The sequence below is a fragment of the Pseudophryne corroboree genome, chromosome 3, assembly GCF_028390025.1.
Source record: "Pseudophryne corroboree isolate aPseCor3 chromosome 3, aPseCor3.hap2, whole genome shotgun sequence".
Lineage (NCBI taxonomy): Eukaryota > Metazoa > Chordata > Amphibia > Anura > Myobatrachidae > Pseudophryne > Pseudophryne corroboree.
The window spans coordinates 113,272,439-113,286,531 of NC_086446.1; the positions used below are offsets into that span (position 1 = coordinate 113,272,439).

Genomic DNA, 14,093 nt, shown 5'->3' on the forward strand with positions numbered 1-14,093 from the left:
TCTGATGAGATTGGGCGTATCCAGTGTGGAGTGGCTGTAGATGAGCTTTGTGGTTTCTGTTAGAACTTTTCTACTTCTAACTACTAGTTCATAAATGAATAAGTTTGAAAATGGAATGCATCAACAGAACGGTGTTGGCAGTATAAAAATATCTACAGCACCTTGTATTCCCAGGTGGTCTCCCATCCAAGTACTAACCAGGCCCAACACTGCTTAGCTTCCAATATCAGATGAGATTGGGCGTACCCAGTGTGGTGTGGCTGTAGATGACCTTTGTGGTTTCTGTTAGAACTTTTCTACTTCTAACTACTGGTTCATTAATGAATACGTTTGAAAATGGAATGCATCAACAGAACGGTGTTGGCAGTATAAAAATATCTACAGCACCTTGTATTCCCAGGTGGTCTCCCATCTAAGTGCTAACCAGGCCCAACACTGCTTAGCTTCCAAGATCAGATGAGATTGGGCGTATCCAGTGTGGTGTGGCTGTAGATGAGCTTTGTGGTTTCTGTTAGAACTTTTCTACTTCTAACTACTGGTTCATAAATGAATACGTTTGAAAATGGAATGCATCAACAGAACGTTGTTGGCAGTATAAAAATATCTACAGCACCTTGTATTCCCAGGTGGTCTCCCATCCAAGTACTAACCAGGCCCAACACTGCTTAGCTTCTAAGATCAGATGAGATTGGGTGTATCCAGTGTGGTGTGGCTGTAGATGAGCTGTGGGGTTTCTGTTAGATCTTTTCTACTTCTAACTACTGGTTCATAAATGAATACGTTTGAAAATGGAATGCATCAACAGAACGGTGTTGGCAGTATAAAAATATCTACAGAACCTTGTATTCCCAGGTGGTCTCCCATCCAAGTACTAACCAGGCCCAACACTGCTTAGCTTCCAAGATCAGATGAGATTGGGTGTATCCAGTGTGGTGTGGCTGTAGATGAGCTTTGTGGTTTCTGTTAGATCTTTTCTACTTCTAACTACTGGTTCATAAATGAATACGTTTGAAAATGGAATGCATCAACAGAACGGTGTTGGCAGTATAAAAATATCTACAGCACCTTGTATTCCCAGGTGGTCTCCCATCCAAGTACTAACCAGGCCCAACACTGCTAAGCTTCCAAAATCAGATGAGATTGGGCGTATCCAGTGTGGTGTGGCTGTAGATGAGCTTTGTGGTTTCTGTTAGAACTTTTCTACTTCTAACTACTGGTTCATAAATGAGTACGTTTGAAAATGGAATGCATCAACAGAACGGTGTTGGCAGTATAAAAATATCTACAGCACCTTGTATTCCCAGGTGGTCTCCCATCCAAGTACTAACCAGGCCGAACACTGCTAAGCTTCCAAGATCAGATGAGATTGGGCGTATCCAGTGTGGTGTGGCTGTAGATGAGCTTTGTGGTTTCTGTTAGAACTTTTCTACTTCTAACTACTGGTTCATAAATGAGTACGTTTGAAAATGGAATGCATCAACAGAACGGTGTTGGCAGTATAAAAATATCTACAGCACCTTGTATTCCCAGGTGGTCTCCCATCCAACTACTAACCAGGCCCAACACTGCTTAGATTCCAAGATCAGATGAGATTGGGCGTATCCAGTGTGCTGTGACTGTAGATGAGCTTTGTGGTTTCTGTTAGAACTTTTTTACTTCTAACTACTGGTTCATAAATGAATACGTTTGAAAATGGAATGCATCAACAGAACGGTGTTGGCAGTATAAAAATATCTACAGCACCTTGTATTCCCAGGTGGTATCCCATCCAAGTACTAACCAGGCCCAACACTGCTTAGCTTCCAAGATCAGATGAGATTGGGCGTATCCAATGTGGTATGGCTGTAGATGAGCTTTGTGGTTTCTGTTAGAACTTTTCTACTTCTAACTACAGGTTCATAAATGAAAACGTTTGAAAATGGAATGCATCAACAGAACGGTGTTGGCAGTATAAAAATATCTACAGCACCTTGTATTCCCAGGTGGGCTCCCTTCCAAGTACTAACCAGGTCCAACACTGCTTAGCTTCCAAGATCAGATGAGATTGGGCATATCCAATGTGGTATGGCTGTAGATGAGCTTTGTGGTTACTGTTCGAACTTTTCTACTTCTAACTACAGGTTCATAAATGAATACGTTTGAAAATGGAATGCATCAACAGAATGGTGTTGGCAGTATAAAAATATCTACAGCACCTTGTATTCCCAGGTGGTCTCCCATCCAAGTACTAACCAGGCCCAACACTGCTTAGCTTCCAAGATCAGATGAGATTGGGCATATCCAGTGTGGTGTGGCTGTAGATGAGCTTTGTGGTTTTTGTTAGAACTTTTCTACTTCTAACTACTGGTTCATAAATGAGTACGTTTGAAAATGGAATGCATCAACAGAACGGTGTTGGCAGTATAAAAATATCTACAGCACCTTGTATTCCCAGGTGGTCTACCATCCAAGTACTAACCAGGTCCAACACTGCTTAGCTTCCAAGATCAGATGAGATTGGGCGTATCCAGTGTGGTGTGGCTGTAGATGAGCTTTGTGGTTTCTGTTAGAACTTTTCTACTTCTAACTACTGGTTCATAAATTAATACATTTGAAAATGGAAAACATCAACAGAACGGTGTTGGCAGTTAAAAAATATCTACAGCACCTTGTATTCCAAGGTGGTCTCCCATCCAAGTACTAACCAGGCCCAACACTGCTTAGCTTCCAAGATCAGATGAGATTGGGCGTATCCAGTGTGGTGTGGCTGTAGATGAGCTTTGTGGTTTCTGTTAGAACTTTTCTACTTCTAACTACTGGTTCATAAATGAATACGTTTGAAAATGGAATGCATCAACAGAACGGTGTTGGCAGTATAAAAATATCTACAGCACCTTGTATTCCCAGGTGGTCTCCCATCCAACTACTAACCAGGCCCAACACTGCTTAGATTCCAAGATCAGATGAGATTGGGCGTATCCAGTGTGGTGTGACTGTAGATGAGCTTTGTGGTTTCTGTTAGAACTTTTCTACTTCTAACTACTGGTTCATAAATGAATACGTTTGAAAATGGAATGCATCAACAGAACGGTGTTGGCAGTATAAAAATATCTACAGCACCTTGTATTCCCAGGTGGTATCCCATCCAAGTACTAACCAGGCCAAACACTGCTTAGCTACCAAGATCAGATGAGATTGGGCGTATCCAATGTGGCTTGGCTGTAGATGAGCTTTGTGGTTTCTGTTAGAACTTTTCTATTTCTTACTACTGGTTCATAAATGAATACGTTTGAAAATGGAATGCATCAACAGAACGGTGTTGGCAGTATAAAAGTATCTACAGCAACTTGTATTCCCAGGTGGTCTCCCATCCAAGTACTAACCAGGCCCAACACTGCTTTGTTTCCAAGATCAGATGAGCTTGGGTGTATCCAGTGTGGTGTGGCTGTAGATGAGCTTTGTGGTTTCTGTTAGAACTTTTCTACTTCTAACTACTGGTTCATAAATTAATACGTTTGAAAATGGAATGCATCAACAGAACGGTGTTGGCAGTATAAAAATATCTACAGCACCTTGTATTCCCAGGTGGTCTCCCATCCAAGTACTAACCAGGCCCAACACTGCTTAGCTTCCAAGATCAGATGAGATTGGGTGTATCCAGTGTGGTGTGGCTGTAGATGAGCTTTGGGGTTTCTGTTAGATCTTTTCTACTTCTAACTACTGGTTCATAAATGAATACGTTTGAAAATGGAATGCATCAACAGAACGGTGTTGGCAGTATAAAAATATCTACAGCACCTTGTATTCCCAGGTGGTCTCCCATCCAAGTACTAAACAGGCCCAACACTGCTAAGCTTCCAAGATCAGATGAGATTGGGCGTATCCAGTGTGGTGTGGCTGTAGATGAGCTTTGTGGTTTCTGTTAGAACTTTTCTACTTCTAACTACTGGTTCATAAATGAGTACGTTTGAAAATGGAATGCATCAACAGAACGGTGTTGGCAGTATAAAAATATCTACATCACCTTGTATTCCCTGGTGGTCTCCCATCCAACTACTAACCAGGCCCAACACTGCTTAGATTCCAAGATCAGATGAGATTGGGCGTATCCAGTGTGGTGTGACTGTAGATGAGCTTTGTGGTTTCTGTTAGAACTTTTTTACTTCTAACTACTGGTTCATAAATGAATACGTTTGAAAATGGAATGCATCAACAGAACGGTGTTGGCAGTATAAAAATATCTACAGCACCTTGTATTCCCAGGTGGTATCCCATCCAAGTACTAACCAGGCCCAACACTGCTTAGCTTCCAAGATCAGATGAGATTGGGCGTATCCAAGGTGGCTTGGCTGTAGATGAGCTTTGTGGTTTCTGTTAGAACTTTTCTTCTTCTTACTACTGGTTCATAAATGAATACGTTTGAAAATGGAATGCATCAACAGAATGGTGTTGGCAGTATAAAAATATCTACAGCACCTTGTATTCCCAGGTGGTCTCCCATCCAAGTACTAACCAGGCCCAACACTGCTTAGCTTCCAAGATCAGATGAGATTGGGCATATCCAGTGTGGTGTGGCTGTAGATGAGCTTTGTGGTTTCTGTTAGAACTTTTCTACTTCTAACTACTGGTTCATAAATGAGTACGTTTGAAAATGGAATGCATCAACAGAACGGTGTTGGCAGTATAAAAATATCTACAGCACCTTGTATTCCCAGGTGGTCTCCCATCCAAGTACTAACCAGGCCCAACACTGCTTAGCTTCCAAGATCAGATGAGATTGGGCGTATCCAGTGTGGTGTGGCTGTAGATGAGCTTTGTGGTTTCTGTTAGAACTTTTCTACTTCTAACTACTGGTTCATAAATTAATACATTTGAAAATGGAAAACATCAACAGAACGGTGTTGGCAGTAAAAAAATATCTACAGCACCTTGTATTCCAAGGTGGTCTCCCATCCAAGTACTAACCAGGCCCAACACTGCTTAGCTTCCAAGATCAGATGAGATTGGGCGTATCCAGTGTGGTGTGGCTGTAGATGAGCTTTGTGGTTTCTGTTAGAACTTTTCTACTTCTAACTACTGGTTCATAAATGAGTACGTTTGAAAATGGAATACATCAACAGAACGGTGTTGGCAGTATAAAAATATCTACAGCACCTTGTATTCCCAGGTGGTCTCCCATCCAACTACTAACCAGGCCCAACACTGCTTAGATTCCAAGATCAGATGAGATTGGGCGTATCCAGTGTGGTGTGACTGTAGATGAGCTTTGTGGTTTCTGTTAGAACTTTTCTACTTCTAACTACTGGTTCATAAATGAATACGTTTGAAAATGGAATGCATCAACAGAACGGTGTTGGCAGTATAAAAATATCTACAGCACCTTGTATTCCCAGGTGGTATCCCATCCAAGTACTAACCAGGCCAAACACTGCTTAACTACCAAGATCAGATGAGATTGGGCGTATCCAATGTGGCTTGGCTGTAGATGAGCTTTGTGGTTTCTGTTAGAACTTTTCTACTTCTTACTACTGGTTCATAAATGAATACGTTTGAAAATGGAATGCATCAACAAAACGGTGTTGGCAGTATAAAAGTATCTACAGCACCTTGTATTCCCAGGTGGTCTCCCATCCAAGTACTAACCAGGCCCAACACTGCTTTGCTTCCAAGATCAGATGAGCTTGGGTGTATCCAGTGTGGTGTGGCTGTAGATGAGCTTTGTGGTTTCTGTTAGAACTTTTCTACTTCTAACTACTGGTTCATAAATTAATAAGTTTGAAAATGGAATGCATCAACAGAACGGTGTTGGCAGTATAAAAATATCTACAGCACCTTGTATTCCCAGGTGGTCTCCCATCCAAGTACTAACCAGGCCTAACACTGCTTAGCTTCCAAGATCAAATGAGATTGGGTGTATCCAGTGTGGTGTGGCTGTAGATGAGCTTTGTGGTTTCTGTTAGATCTTTTCTACTTCTAACTACTGGTTCATAAATGAATACGTTTTAAAATGGAATGCATCAACAGAACGGTGTTGGCAGTATAAAAATATCTACAGCACCTTGTATTCCCAGGTGGTCTCCCATCCAAGTACTAACCAGGCCCAACACTGCTTAGCTTCAAAGATCAGATGAGATTGGGCGTATCCAGTGTGGTGTGGCTGTAGATAAGTTTTGTGGTTTCTGTTAGAACTTTTCTACTTCTAACTACTGGTTCATAAATGAATACGTTTGAAAATGGAATGCATCAACAGAACGGTGTTGGCAGTATAAAAAAATCTACAGCACCTTGTATTCCTAGGTGGTCTCCCCTCCAAGTACTAACCAGGCCCAACACGGTTTAGCTTCCAAGATCAGATGAGTTTGGGTGTATCCAGTCTGGTGTGGCTGTAGATGAGCTGTGTGGTTTCTGTTAGAACTTTTCTACTTCTAACTACTGGTTCATAAATGAATACGTTTTAAAAAGGAATGCATCAACAGAACGGTGTTGGCAGTATAAAAATATCTACAGCACCTTGTATTCCCAGGTGGTCTCCCATCCAAGTACTAACCAGGCCCAACACTGCTTAGCTTCCAAAATCAGATGAGATTGGGCGTATCCAGTGTGTTGTGGCTGTAGATGAGCTTTGTGGTTTCTGTTAGAACTTTTCTACTTCTAACTACTGGTTCATAAATGAATACGTTTGAAAATGGAATGCATCAACAGAACGGTGTTGGCAGTATAAAAATATCTACAGCACCTTGTATTCCCAGGAGGTCTCCCATCCAGGTACTAACCAGGCACAACACTGCTTAGCTTCTAAGATCAGATGAGATTGGGCGTAGCCAGTGTGGTGTGGCTGTAGTTGACCTTTGTGGTTTCTGTTAGAACTTTTCTACTTCTAACTACTGGTTCATAAATGAAAACATTTGAAAATGGAATGCATCAACAGAACGGTGTTGGCAGTATAAAAATATCTACAGCACCTTGTATTCCCAGGTGGTCTCCCATCCAAGTACTAACCAGGCCAAACACTGCTTAGATTCCAAGATCAGATGAGATTGAGCGTATCCAGTGTGGTGTGGCTGTAGACGAGCTTTGTGGTTTCTGTTAGAACTTTTCTACTTCTAACTACTGGTTCATAAATGAATACGTTTGAAAATGGAATGCATCAACAGAACGGTGTTGGCAGTATAAAATATCTACAGCACCTTGTATTCCCAGGTGGGCTCCCTTCCAAGTACTAACCAGGTCCAACACTGCTTAGCTTCCAAGATCAGATGAGATTGGGCATATCCAATGTGGTATGGCTGTAGATGAGCTTTGTGGTTACTGTTAGAACTTTTCTACTTCTAACTACAGGTTCATAAATGAATCCGTTTGAAAATGGAATGCATCAATAGAACGGTGTTGGCAGTATAAAAATATCTACAGCACCTTGTATTCCCAGGTGGTCTCCCATCCAAGTACTAACCAGGCCCAACACTGCTTAGCTTCCAAGATCAGATGAGATTGGGCATATCCAGTGTGGTGTGGCTGTAGATGAGCTTTGTGGTTTCTGTTAGAACTTTTCTACTTCTAACTACTGGTTCATAAATGAGTACGTTTGAAAATGGAATGCATCAACAGAACAGTGTTGGCAGTATAAAAATATCTACAGCACCTTGTATTCCCAGGTGGTCTCCCAAACAAGTACTAACCAGGCACAACACTGCTTAGCTTCCAAGATCAGATGAGATTGGGCGTATCCAGTGTGGTGTGGCTGTAGATAAGCTTTGTGGTTTCTGTTAGAACTTTTCTACTTCTAACTACTGGTTCATAAATGAATACATTTGAAAATGGAAAACATCAACAGAACGGTGTTGGCAGTAAAAAAATATCTACAGCACCTTGTATTCCAAGGTGGTCTCCCATCCAAGTACTAACCAGGCCCAACACTGCTTAGCTTCCAAGATCAGATGACATTGGGCGTATCCAGTGTGGTGTGGCTGTAGATGAGCTTTGTGGTTTCTGTTAGAACTTTTCTACTTCTAACTACTGGTTCATAAATGAGTACGTTTGAAAATGGAATGCATCAACAGAACGGTGTTGGCAGTATAAAAATATCTACAGCACCTTGTATTCCCAGGTGGTCTCCCATCCAAGTACTAACCAGGCCCAACACTGCTAAGCTGCCAAGATCAGATGAGATTGGGCGTATCCAGTGTGGTGTGACTGTAGATGAGCTTTGTGGTTTCTGTTAGAACTTTTCTACTTCTAACTACTGGTTCATAAATGAATACGTTTGAAAATGGAATGCATCAACAGAACGGTGTTGGCAGTATAAAAATATCTACAGCACCTTGTATTCCCAGGTGGTCTCCCATCCAAGTACTAACCAGGCCCAACACTGCTAAGCTTCCAAGATCAGATGAGATTGAGCGTATCCAGTGTGGTGTGGCTGTAGATGAGCTTTGTGGTTTCTGTTAGAACTTTTTTACTTCTAACTACTGGTTCATAAGTGAATACGTTTGAAAATGGAATGCATCAACAGAACGGTGTTGGCAGTATAAAAATATCTACAGCACCTTGTATTCCCAGGTGGTCTCCCATCCAAGTACTAACCAGGCCCAACACTGCTTAGCTTCCAAGATCAGATGAGATTGGGTGTATCCAGTGTGGTGTGGCTGTAGATGACCTATGTGGTTTCTGTTAGAACTTTTCTACTTCTAACTACTGGTTCATAAATGAATACGTTTGAAAATGGAATGCATCAACAGAACGGTGTTGGCAGTATAAAAATATCTACAGCACCTTGTATTCCCAGGTGTTCTCCCATCCAACTACTAACCAGGCCCAACACTGCTTAGCTTTCAAGTTCAGATGAGATTGGGCGTACCCAGTGTGGTGTGGCTGTAGATGAGCTTTGTGGTTTCTGTTAGAACTTTTCTACTTCTAACTACTGGTTCATAAATGAATACGTTTGAAAATGGAATGCATCAACAGAACGGTGTTGGCAGTATAAAAATATCTACAGCACCTTCTATTCCCAGGTGGTCTCCCATCCAAGTACTAACCAGGCCCAACACTGCTTAGCTTCCAAGATCAGATGAGATTGGGTGTATCCAGTGTGGTGTGGCTGTAGATGAGATTTGTGGTTTCTGACAGAACTTTTCAACTTCTAACTACTGGTTCATAAATTAATACGTTTGAAAATGGAATGCATCAACAGAACGGTGTTGGCAGTATAAAAATATCTACAGCACCTTGTATTCCCAGGTGGTCTCCTATCTAAGTACTAACCAGGCCCAACACTGCTTAGCTTCCAAGATCAGATGAGATTGGGCGTATCCAGTCTGGTGTGGCTGTAGATGAGCTTTGTGGTTTCTGTTAGAACTTTTCTACTTCTAACTACTGGTTCATAAATGAATACGTTTGAAAATGGAATGCATCAACAGAACGGTGTTGGCAGTATAAAAATATCTACAGCACCTTCTATTCCCAGGTGGTCTCCCATCCAAGTACTAACCAGGCCCAACACTGCTTAGCTTCCAAGATCAGATGAGATTGGGCGTATCCAGTGTGGTGTGGCTGTAGACGAGCTTTGTGGTTTCTGTTAGAACTTTTCTACTTCTAACTACTGGTTCATAAATGAATACGTTTGAAAATGGAATGCATCAACAGAACGGTGTTGGCAGTATAAAAATATCTACAGCACCTTGTATTCCTAGGTGGTCTCCCTTCCAAGTACTAACCAGGCCCAACACGGTTTAGCTTCCAAGATCAGATGAGTTTGGGTGTATCCAGTCTGGTGTGGCTGTAGATGAGCTGTGTGGTTTCTGTTAGAACTTTTCTACTTCTAACTACTGGTTCATAAATGAATACGTTTTAAAAAGGAATGCATCAACAGAACGTTGTTGGCAGTATAAAAATATCTACAGCACCTTGTGTTCCCAGGTGGTCTCCCATCCAAGTACTAACCAGGCCCAACACTGCTTAGCTTCCAAGATCAGATGAGATTGGGCGTATCCAGTGTGGTGTGGCTGTAGATGAGCTTTGCGGTTTCTGTTAGAACTTTTCTACTTCTAACTACTGGTTCATAAATGAATACGTTTGAAAATGGAATGCATCAACAGAACAGTGTTGGCAGTATAAAAATATCTACAGCACCTTCTATTCCCAGGAGGTCTCCCATCCAGGTACTAACCAGGCACAACACTGCTTAGCTTCCAAGATCAGATGAGATTGGGCGTATCCAGTGTGGTGTGGCTGTAGTTGTCCTTTGTGGTTTCTGTTAGAACTTTTCTACTTCTAACTACTGGTTCATAAATGAAAACGTTTGAAAATGGAATGCATCAACAGAACGGTGTTGGCAGTATAAAAATATCTACAGCACCTTGTATTCCCAGGTGGTCTCCCATTCAAGTAGTAACCAGGCCCAACAATGCTTAGCTTCCAAGATCAGATGAGATTGGGCGTATCCAGTGTGGTGTGGCTGTAGACGAGCTTTGTGGTTTCTGTTAGAACTTTTCTACTTCTAACTACTGGTTCATAAATGAATACGTTTGAAAATGGAATGCATCAACAGAACGGTGTTGGCAGTATAAAAATATCTACAGCACCTTGTATTCCCAGGTGGTCTCCCATCTAGGTACTAACCAGGAACAACACTGCTTAGCTTCCAAGATCAGATGAGATTGGGCGTAGCCAGTGTGGTGTGGCTGTAGTTGACCTTTGTGGTTTCTGTTAGAACTTTTCTACTTCTAACTACTAGTTCATAAATGAATAAGTTTGAAAATGGAATGCATCAACAGAACGGTGTTGGCAGTATAAAAATATCTACAGCACCTTGTATTCCCAGGTGGTCTCCCATCCAAGTACGAACCAGGCCCAACACTGCTTAGCTTCCAAGATCTGATGAGATTGGGCGTATCCAGTGTGGAGTGACTGTAGATGAGCTTTGTGGTTTCTGTTAGAACTTTTCTACTTCTAACTACTAGTTCATAAATGAATAAGTTTGAAAATGGAATGCATCAACAGAACGGTGTTGGCAGTATAAAAATATCTACAGCACCTTGTATTCCCAGGTGGTCTCCCATCCAAGTACTAACCAGGCCCAACACTGCTTAGCTTCCAATATCAGATGAGATTGGGCGTACCCAGTGTGGTGTGGCTGTAGATGACCTTTGTGGTTTCTGTTAGAACTTTTCTACTTCTAACTACTGGTTCATTAATGAATACGTTTGAAAATGGAATGCATCAACAGAACGGTGTTGGCAGTATAAAAATATCTACAGCACCTTGTATTCCCAGGTGGTCTCCCATCTAAGTGCTAACCAGGCCCAACACTGCTTAGCTTCCAAGATCAGATGAGATTGGGCGTATCCAGTGTGGTGTGGCTGTAGATGAGCTTTGTGGTTTCTGTTAGAACTTTTCTACTTCTAACTACTGGTTCATAAATGAATACGTTTGAAAATGGAATGCATCAACAGAACGTTGTTGGCAGTATAAAAATATCTACAGCACCTTGTATTCCCAGGTGGTCTCCCATCCAAGTACTAACCAGGCCCAACACTGCTTAGCTTCTAAGATCAGATGAGATTGGGTGTATCCAGTGTGGTGTGGCTGTAGATGAGCTGTGGGGTTTCTGTTAGATCTTTTCTACTTCTAACTACTGGTTCATAAATGAATACGTTTGAAAATGGAATGCATCAACAGAACGGTGTTGGCAGTATAAAAATATCTACAGAACCTTGTATTCCCAGGTGGTCTCCCATCCAAGTACTAACCAGGCCCAACACTGCTTAGCTTCCAAGATCAGATGAGATTGGGTGTATCCAGTGTGGTGTGGCTGTAGATGAGCTTTGTGGTTTCTGTTAGATCTTTTCTACTTCTAACTACTGGTTCATAAATGAATACGTTTGAAAATGGAATGCATCAACAGAACGGTGTTGGCAGTATAAAAATATCTACAGCACCTTGTATTCCCAGGTGGTCTCCCATCCAAGTACTAACCAGGCCCAACACTGCTAAGCTTCCAAAATCAGATGAGATTGGGCGTATCCAGTGTGGTGTGGCTGTAGATGAGCTTTGTGGTTTCTGTTAGAACTTTTCTACTTCTAACTACTGGTTCATAAATGAGTACGTTTGAAAATGGAATGCATCAACAGAACGGTGTTGGCAGTATAAAAATATCTACAGCACCTTGTATTCCCAGGTGGTCTCCCATCCAAGTACTAACCAGGCCGAACACTGCTAAGCTTCCAAGATCAGATGAGATTGGGCGTATCCAGTGTGGTGTGGCTGTAGATGAGCTTTGTGGTTTCTGTTAGAACTTTTCTACTTCTAACTACTGGTTCATAAATGAGTACGTTTGAAAATGGAATGCATCAACAGAACGGTGTTGGCAGTATAAAAATATCTACAGCACCTTGTATTCCCAGGTGGACTCCCATCCAACTACTAACCAGGCCCAACACTGCTTAGATTCCAAGATCAGATGAGATTGGGCGTATCCAGTGTGCTGTGACTGTAGATGAGCTTTGTGGTTTCTGTTAGAACTTTTTTACTTCTAACTACTGGTTCATAAATGAATACGTTTGAAAATGGAATGCATCAACAGAACGGTGTTGGCAGTATAAAAATATCTACAGCACCTTGTATTCCCAGGTGGTATCCCATCCAAGTACTAACCAGGCCCAACACTGCTTAGCTTCCAAGATCAGATGAGATTGGGCGTATCCAATGTGGTATGGCTGTAGATGAGCTTTGTGGTTTCTGTTAGAACTTTTCTACTTCTAACTACAGGTTCATAAATGAAAACGTTTGAAAATGGAATGCATCAACAGAACGGTGTTGGCAGTATAAAAATATCTACAGCACCTTGTATTCCCAGGTGGGCTCCCTTCCAAGTACTAACCAGGTCCAACACTGCTTAGCTTCCAAGATCAGATGAGATTGGGCATATCCAATGTGGTATGGCTGTAGATGAGCTTTGTGGTTACTGTTCGAACTTTTCTACTTCTAACTACAGGTTCATAAATGAATACGTTTGAAAATGGAATGCATCAACAGAATGGTGTTGGCAGTATAAAAATATCTACAGCACCTTGTATTCCCAGGTGGTCTCCCATCCAAGTACTAACCAGGCCCAACACTGCTTAGCTTCCAAGATCAGATGAGATTGGGCATATCCAGTGTGGTGTGGCTGTAGATGAGCTTTGTGGTTTTTGTTAGAACTTTTCTACTTCTAACTACTGGTTCATAAATGAGTACGTTTGAAAATGGAATGCATCAACAGAACGGTGTTGGCAGTATAAAAATATCTACAGCACCTTGTATTCCCAGGTGGTCTACCATCCAAGTACTAACCAGGTCCAACACTGCTTAGCTTCCAAGATCAGATGAGATTGGGCGTATCCAGTGTGGTGTGGCTGTAGATGAGCTTTGTGGTTTCTGTTAGAACTTTTCTACTTCTAACTACTGGTTCATAAATTAATACATTTGAAAATGGAAAACATCAACAGAACGGTGTTGGCAGTTAAAAAATATCTACAGCACCTTGTATTCCAAGGTGGTCTCCCATCCAAGTACTAACCAGGCCCAACACTGCTTAGCTTCCAAGATCAGATGAGATTGGGCGTATCCAGTGTGGTGTGGCTGTAGATGAGCTTTGTGGTTTCTGTTAGAACTTTTCTACTTCTAACTACTGGTTCATAAATGAATACGTTTGAAAATGGAATGCATCAACAGAACGGTGTTGGCAGTATAAAAATATCTACAGCACCTTGTATTCCCAGGTGGTCTCCCATCCAACTACTAACCAGGCCCAACACTGCTTAGATTCCAAGATCAGATGAGATTGGGCGTATCCAGTGTGGTGTGACTGTAGATGAGCTTTGTGGTTTCTGTTAGAACTTTTCTACTTCTAACTACTGGTTCATAAATGAATACGTTTGAAAATGGAATGCATCAACAGAACGGTGTTGGCAGTATAAAAATATCTACAGCACCTTGTATTCCCAGGTGGTATCCCATCCAAGTACTAACCAGGCCAAACACTGCTTAGCTACCAAGATCAGATGAGATTGGGCGTATCCAATGTGGCTTGGCTGTAGATGAGCTTTGTGGTTTCTGTTAGAACTTTTCTATTTCTTACT

At 41.7% G+C, this 14,093-nt stretch overlaps 35 non-coding genes and 28 pseudogenes across 35 annotated transcripts in view; all 63 read right to left on the reverse strand.

Moving 5' to 3' along the window:
- The window catches only part of LOC135067224 (5S ribosomal RNA), a 119-nt gene extending 77 nt beyond the window's left edge, over nucleotides 1–42 (reverse strand). Inside the window, exon 1 of the ribosomal RNA XR_010253445.1 lies at nucleotides 1–42. This exon is cut by the window's left edge and continues 77 nt beyond it. This is a non-coding gene — a ribosomal RNA (5S ribosomal RNA).
- A 107-nt stretch (nucleotides 43–149) lies between these two features.
- Nucleotides 150–268, reverse strand: LOC135069420 (5S ribosomal RNA). The gene has a single exon (XR_010255601.1). It is a non-coding gene; the product is annotated as a 5S ribosomal RNA (ribosomal RNA).
- A 107-nt stretch (nucleotides 269–375) lies between these two features.
- On the reverse strand, nucleotides 376–494 carry LOC135070423 (5S ribosomal RNA). Its single transcript, XR_010256588.1, has one exon. It is a non-coding gene; the product is annotated as a 5S ribosomal RNA (ribosomal RNA).
- Nucleotides 495–601: 107 nt separating this feature from the next.
- Nucleotides 602–720, reverse strand: LOC135060821 (5S ribosomal RNA). Its single transcript, XR_010247215.1, has one exon. It is a non-coding gene; the product is annotated as a 5S ribosomal RNA (ribosomal RNA).
- Nucleotides 721–827: 107 nt separating this feature from the next.
- On the reverse strand, nucleotides 828–946 carry LOC135061434 (5S ribosomal RNA). Its single transcript, XR_010247815.1, has one exon. It is a non-coding gene; the product is annotated as a 5S ribosomal RNA (ribosomal RNA).
- Nucleotides 947–1,053: 107 nt separating this feature from the next.
- LOC134886061 (5S ribosomal RNA) lies at nucleotides 1,054–1,172 on the reverse strand. Its single transcript, XR_010170157.1, has one exon. It is a non-coding gene; the product is annotated as a 5S ribosomal RNA (ribosomal RNA).
- Nucleotides 1,173–1,279: 107 nt separating this feature from the next.
- LOC134889938 (5S ribosomal RNA) lies at nucleotides 1,280–1,398 on the reverse strand (annotated as a pseudogene).
- Nucleotides 1,399–1,505: 107 nt separating this feature from the next.
- LOC134893038 (5S ribosomal RNA) lies at nucleotides 1,506–1,624 on the reverse strand (annotated as a pseudogene).
- A 107-nt stretch (nucleotides 1,625–1,731) lies between these two features.
- On the reverse strand, nucleotides 1,732–1,850 carry LOC134901619 (5S ribosomal RNA). The gene has a single exon (XR_010175106.1). It is a non-coding gene; the product is annotated as a 5S ribosomal RNA (ribosomal RNA).
- A 107-nt stretch (nucleotides 1,851–1,957) lies between these two features.
- LOC134887423 (5S ribosomal RNA) lies at nucleotides 1,958–2,076 on the reverse strand (annotated as a pseudogene).
- A 107-nt stretch (nucleotides 2,077–2,183) lies between these two features.
- Nucleotides 2,184–2,302, reverse strand: LOC135059000 (5S ribosomal RNA). Its single transcript, XR_010245419.1, has one exon. It is a non-coding gene; the product is annotated as a 5S ribosomal RNA (ribosomal RNA).
- A 107-nt stretch (nucleotides 2,303–2,409) lies between these two features.
- LOC135066924 (5S ribosomal RNA) lies at nucleotides 2,410–2,528 on the reverse strand. The gene has a single exon (XR_010253158.1). It is a non-coding gene; the product is annotated as a 5S ribosomal RNA (ribosomal RNA).
- Nucleotides 2,529–2,635: 107 nt separating this feature from the next.
- LOC135061318 (5S ribosomal RNA) lies at nucleotides 2,636–2,754 on the reverse strand. Its single transcript, XR_010247703.1, has one exon. It is a non-coding gene; the product is annotated as a 5S ribosomal RNA (ribosomal RNA).
- Nucleotides 2,755–2,861: 107 nt separating this feature from the next.
- Nucleotides 2,862–2,980, reverse strand: LOC134887455 (5S ribosomal RNA; annotated as a pseudogene).
- Nucleotides 2,981–3,087: 107 nt separating this feature from the next.
- LOC134892363 (5S ribosomal RNA) lies at nucleotides 3,088–3,206 on the reverse strand (annotated as a pseudogene).
- Nucleotides 3,207–3,313: 107 nt separating this feature from the next.
- LOC134891660 (5S ribosomal RNA) lies at nucleotides 3,314–3,432 on the reverse strand (annotated as a pseudogene).
- Nucleotides 3,433–3,539: 107 nt separating this feature from the next.
- LOC135066334 (5S ribosomal RNA) lies at nucleotides 3,540–3,658 on the reverse strand. Its single transcript, XR_010252584.1, has one exon. It is a non-coding gene; the product is annotated as a 5S ribosomal RNA (ribosomal RNA).
- Nucleotides 3,659–3,765: 107 nt separating this feature from the next.
- On the reverse strand, nucleotides 3,766–3,884 carry LOC135067926 (5S ribosomal RNA). Its single transcript, XR_010254134.1, has one exon. It is a non-coding gene; the product is annotated as a 5S ribosomal RNA (ribosomal RNA).
- Nucleotides 3,885–3,991: 107 nt separating this feature from the next.
- On the reverse strand, nucleotides 3,992–4,110 carry LOC134894013 (5S ribosomal RNA; annotated as a pseudogene).
- A 107-nt stretch (nucleotides 4,111–4,217) lies between these two features.
- LOC134888060 (5S ribosomal RNA) lies at nucleotides 4,218–4,336 on the reverse strand (annotated as a pseudogene).
- Nucleotides 4,337–4,443: 107 nt separating this feature from the next.
- On the reverse strand, nucleotides 4,444–4,562 carry LOC135059001 (5S ribosomal RNA). The gene has a single exon (XR_010245420.1). It is a non-coding gene; the product is annotated as a 5S ribosomal RNA (ribosomal RNA).
- Nucleotides 4,563–4,669: 107 nt separating this feature from the next.
- Nucleotides 4,670–4,788, reverse strand: LOC135067384 (5S ribosomal RNA). The gene has a single exon (XR_010253600.1). It is a non-coding gene; the product is annotated as a 5S ribosomal RNA (ribosomal RNA).
- Nucleotides 4,789–4,895: 107 nt separating this feature from the next.
- On the reverse strand, nucleotides 4,896–5,014 carry LOC135061320 (5S ribosomal RNA). Its single transcript, XR_010247704.1, has one exon. It is a non-coding gene; the product is annotated as a 5S ribosomal RNA (ribosomal RNA).
- Nucleotides 5,015–5,121: 107 nt separating this feature from the next.
- LOC134887456 (5S ribosomal RNA) lies at nucleotides 5,122–5,240 on the reverse strand (annotated as a pseudogene).
- Nucleotides 5,241–5,347: 107 nt separating this feature from the next.
- Nucleotides 5,348–5,466, reverse strand: LOC134890989 (5S ribosomal RNA; annotated as a pseudogene).
- Nucleotides 5,467–5,573: 107 nt separating this feature from the next.
- On the reverse strand, nucleotides 5,574–5,692 carry LOC135066660 (5S ribosomal RNA). The gene has a single exon (XR_010252902.1). It is a non-coding gene; the product is annotated as a 5S ribosomal RNA (ribosomal RNA).
- A 107-nt stretch (nucleotides 5,693–5,799) lies between these two features.
- On the reverse strand, nucleotides 5,800–5,918 carry LOC135063046 (5S ribosomal RNA). The gene has a single exon (XR_010249386.1). It is a non-coding gene; the product is annotated as a 5S ribosomal RNA (ribosomal RNA).
- A 107-nt stretch (nucleotides 5,919–6,025) lies between these two features.
- LOC135065649 (5S ribosomal RNA) lies at nucleotides 6,026–6,144 on the reverse strand. The gene has a single exon (XR_010251924.1). It is a non-coding gene; the product is annotated as a 5S ribosomal RNA (ribosomal RNA).
- A 107-nt stretch (nucleotides 6,145–6,251) lies between these two features.
- LOC134894582 (5S ribosomal RNA) lies at nucleotides 6,252–6,370 on the reverse strand (annotated as a pseudogene).
- Nucleotides 6,371–6,477: 107 nt separating this feature from the next.
- Nucleotides 6,478–6,596, reverse strand: LOC134887002 (5S ribosomal RNA; annotated as a pseudogene).
- A 107-nt stretch (nucleotides 6,597–6,703) lies between these two features.
- LOC134893240 (5S ribosomal RNA) lies at nucleotides 6,704–6,822 on the reverse strand (annotated as a pseudogene).
- Nucleotides 6,823–6,929: 107 nt separating this feature from the next.
- Nucleotides 6,930–7,048, reverse strand: LOC134892807 (5S ribosomal RNA; annotated as a pseudogene).
- Nucleotides 7,049–7,154: 106 nt separating this feature from the next.
- On the reverse strand, nucleotides 7,155–7,273 carry LOC134887424 (5S ribosomal RNA; annotated as a pseudogene).
- Nucleotides 7,274–7,380: 107 nt separating this feature from the next.
- LOC135059002 (5S ribosomal RNA) lies at nucleotides 7,381–7,499 on the reverse strand. The gene has a single exon (XR_010245421.1). It is a non-coding gene; the product is annotated as a 5S ribosomal RNA (ribosomal RNA).
- A 107-nt stretch (nucleotides 7,500–7,606) lies between these two features.
- On the reverse strand, nucleotides 7,607–7,725 carry LOC134888119 (5S ribosomal RNA; annotated as a pseudogene).
- Nucleotides 7,726–7,832: 107 nt separating this feature from the next.
- LOC134888683 (5S ribosomal RNA) lies at nucleotides 7,833–7,951 on the reverse strand (annotated as a pseudogene).
- Nucleotides 7,952–8,058: 107 nt separating this feature from the next.
- On the reverse strand, nucleotides 8,059–8,177 carry LOC134884829 (5S ribosomal RNA). The gene has a single exon (XR_010168961.1). It is a non-coding gene; the product is annotated as a 5S ribosomal RNA (ribosomal RNA).
- A 107-nt stretch (nucleotides 8,178–8,284) lies between these two features.
- Nucleotides 8,285–8,403, reverse strand: LOC135070588 (5S ribosomal RNA). Its single transcript, XR_010256747.1, has one exon. It is a non-coding gene; the product is annotated as a 5S ribosomal RNA (ribosomal RNA).
- Nucleotides 8,404–8,510: 107 nt separating this feature from the next.
- LOC135066449 (5S ribosomal RNA) lies at nucleotides 8,511–8,629 on the reverse strand. Its single transcript, XR_010252697.1, has one exon. It is a non-coding gene; the product is annotated as a 5S ribosomal RNA (ribosomal RNA).
- Nucleotides 8,630–8,736: 107 nt separating this feature from the next.
- LOC134891761 (5S ribosomal RNA) lies at nucleotides 8,737–8,855 on the reverse strand (annotated as a pseudogene).
- A 107-nt stretch (nucleotides 8,856–8,962) lies between these two features.
- LOC135058578 (5S ribosomal RNA) lies at nucleotides 8,963–9,081 on the reverse strand. Its single transcript, XR_010245005.1, has one exon. It is a non-coding gene; the product is annotated as a 5S ribosomal RNA (ribosomal RNA).
- Nucleotides 9,082–9,188: 107 nt separating this feature from the next.
- On the reverse strand, nucleotides 9,189–9,307 carry LOC134888225 (5S ribosomal RNA; annotated as a pseudogene).
- Nucleotides 9,308–9,414: 107 nt separating this feature from the next.
- Nucleotides 9,415–9,533, reverse strand: LOC135066508 (5S ribosomal RNA). Its single transcript, XR_010252756.1, has one exon. It is a non-coding gene; the product is annotated as a 5S ribosomal RNA (ribosomal RNA).
- Nucleotides 9,534–9,640: 107 nt separating this feature from the next.
- LOC134894508 (5S ribosomal RNA) lies at nucleotides 9,641–9,759 on the reverse strand (annotated as a pseudogene).
- Nucleotides 9,760–9,866: 107 nt separating this feature from the next.
- On the reverse strand, nucleotides 9,867–9,985 carry LOC134901039 (5S ribosomal RNA). The gene has a single exon (XR_010174537.1). It is a non-coding gene; the product is annotated as a 5S ribosomal RNA (ribosomal RNA).
- Nucleotides 9,986–10,092: 107 nt separating this feature from the next.
- LOC134890791 (5S ribosomal RNA) lies at nucleotides 10,093–10,211 on the reverse strand (annotated as a pseudogene).
- Nucleotides 10,212–10,318: 107 nt separating this feature from the next.
- On the reverse strand, nucleotides 10,319–10,437 carry LOC134890135 (5S ribosomal RNA; annotated as a pseudogene).
- Nucleotides 10,438–10,544: 107 nt separating this feature from the next.
- LOC134893662 (5S ribosomal RNA) lies at nucleotides 10,545–10,663 on the reverse strand (annotated as a pseudogene).
- Nucleotides 10,664–10,770: 107 nt separating this feature from the next.
- On the reverse strand, nucleotides 10,771–10,889 carry LOC135069336 (5S ribosomal RNA). Its single transcript, XR_010255519.1, has one exon. It is a non-coding gene; the product is annotated as a 5S ribosomal RNA (ribosomal RNA).
- Nucleotides 10,890–10,996: 107 nt separating this feature from the next.
- Nucleotides 10,997–11,115, reverse strand: LOC135069421 (5S ribosomal RNA). The gene has a single exon (XR_010255602.1). It is a non-coding gene; the product is annotated as a 5S ribosomal RNA (ribosomal RNA).
- Nucleotides 11,116–11,222: 107 nt separating this feature from the next.
- Nucleotides 11,223–11,341, reverse strand: LOC135070424 (5S ribosomal RNA). The gene has a single exon (XR_010256589.1). It is a non-coding gene; the product is annotated as a 5S ribosomal RNA (ribosomal RNA).
- A 107-nt stretch (nucleotides 11,342–11,448) lies between these two features.
- LOC135060822 (5S ribosomal RNA) lies at nucleotides 11,449–11,567 on the reverse strand. The gene has a single exon (XR_010247216.1). It is a non-coding gene; the product is annotated as a 5S ribosomal RNA (ribosomal RNA).
- Nucleotides 11,568–11,674: 107 nt separating this feature from the next.
- Nucleotides 11,675–11,793, reverse strand: LOC135061435 (5S ribosomal RNA). The gene has a single exon (XR_010247816.1). It is a non-coding gene; the product is annotated as a 5S ribosomal RNA (ribosomal RNA).
- A 107-nt stretch (nucleotides 11,794–11,900) lies between these two features.
- On the reverse strand, nucleotides 11,901–12,019 carry LOC134886062 (5S ribosomal RNA). Its single transcript, XR_010170158.1, has one exon. It is a non-coding gene; the product is annotated as a 5S ribosomal RNA (ribosomal RNA).
- Nucleotides 12,020–12,126: 107 nt separating this feature from the next.
- Nucleotides 12,127–12,245, reverse strand: LOC134889939 (5S ribosomal RNA; annotated as a pseudogene).
- Nucleotides 12,246–12,352: 107 nt separating this feature from the next.
- Nucleotides 12,353–12,471, reverse strand: LOC134894452 (5S ribosomal RNA; annotated as a pseudogene).
- Nucleotides 12,472–12,578: 107 nt separating this feature from the next.
- Nucleotides 12,579–12,697, reverse strand: LOC134901620 (5S ribosomal RNA). The gene has a single exon (XR_010175107.1). It is a non-coding gene; the product is annotated as a 5S ribosomal RNA (ribosomal RNA).
- A 107-nt stretch (nucleotides 12,698–12,804) lies between these two features.
- LOC134887425 (5S ribosomal RNA) lies at nucleotides 12,805–12,923 on the reverse strand (annotated as a pseudogene).
- Nucleotides 12,924–13,030: 107 nt separating this feature from the next.
- Nucleotides 13,031–13,149, reverse strand: LOC135059003 (5S ribosomal RNA). Its single transcript, XR_010245422.1, has one exon. It is a non-coding gene; the product is annotated as a 5S ribosomal RNA (ribosomal RNA).
- A 107-nt stretch (nucleotides 13,150–13,256) lies between these two features.
- On the reverse strand, nucleotides 13,257–13,375 carry LOC135066926 (5S ribosomal RNA). The gene has a single exon (XR_010253159.1). It is a non-coding gene; the product is annotated as a 5S ribosomal RNA (ribosomal RNA).
- Nucleotides 13,376–13,482: 107 nt separating this feature from the next.
- LOC135061321 (5S ribosomal RNA) lies at nucleotides 13,483–13,601 on the reverse strand. Its single transcript, XR_010247705.1, has one exon. It is a non-coding gene; the product is annotated as a 5S ribosomal RNA (ribosomal RNA).
- A 107-nt stretch (nucleotides 13,602–13,708) lies between these two features.
- On the reverse strand, nucleotides 13,709–13,827 carry LOC134887458 (5S ribosomal RNA; annotated as a pseudogene).
- Nucleotides 13,828–13,934: 107 nt separating this feature from the next.
- Nucleotides 13,935–14,053, reverse strand: LOC134892364 (5S ribosomal RNA; annotated as a pseudogene).
- Nucleotides 14,054–14,093: the final 40 nt, after the last annotated feature.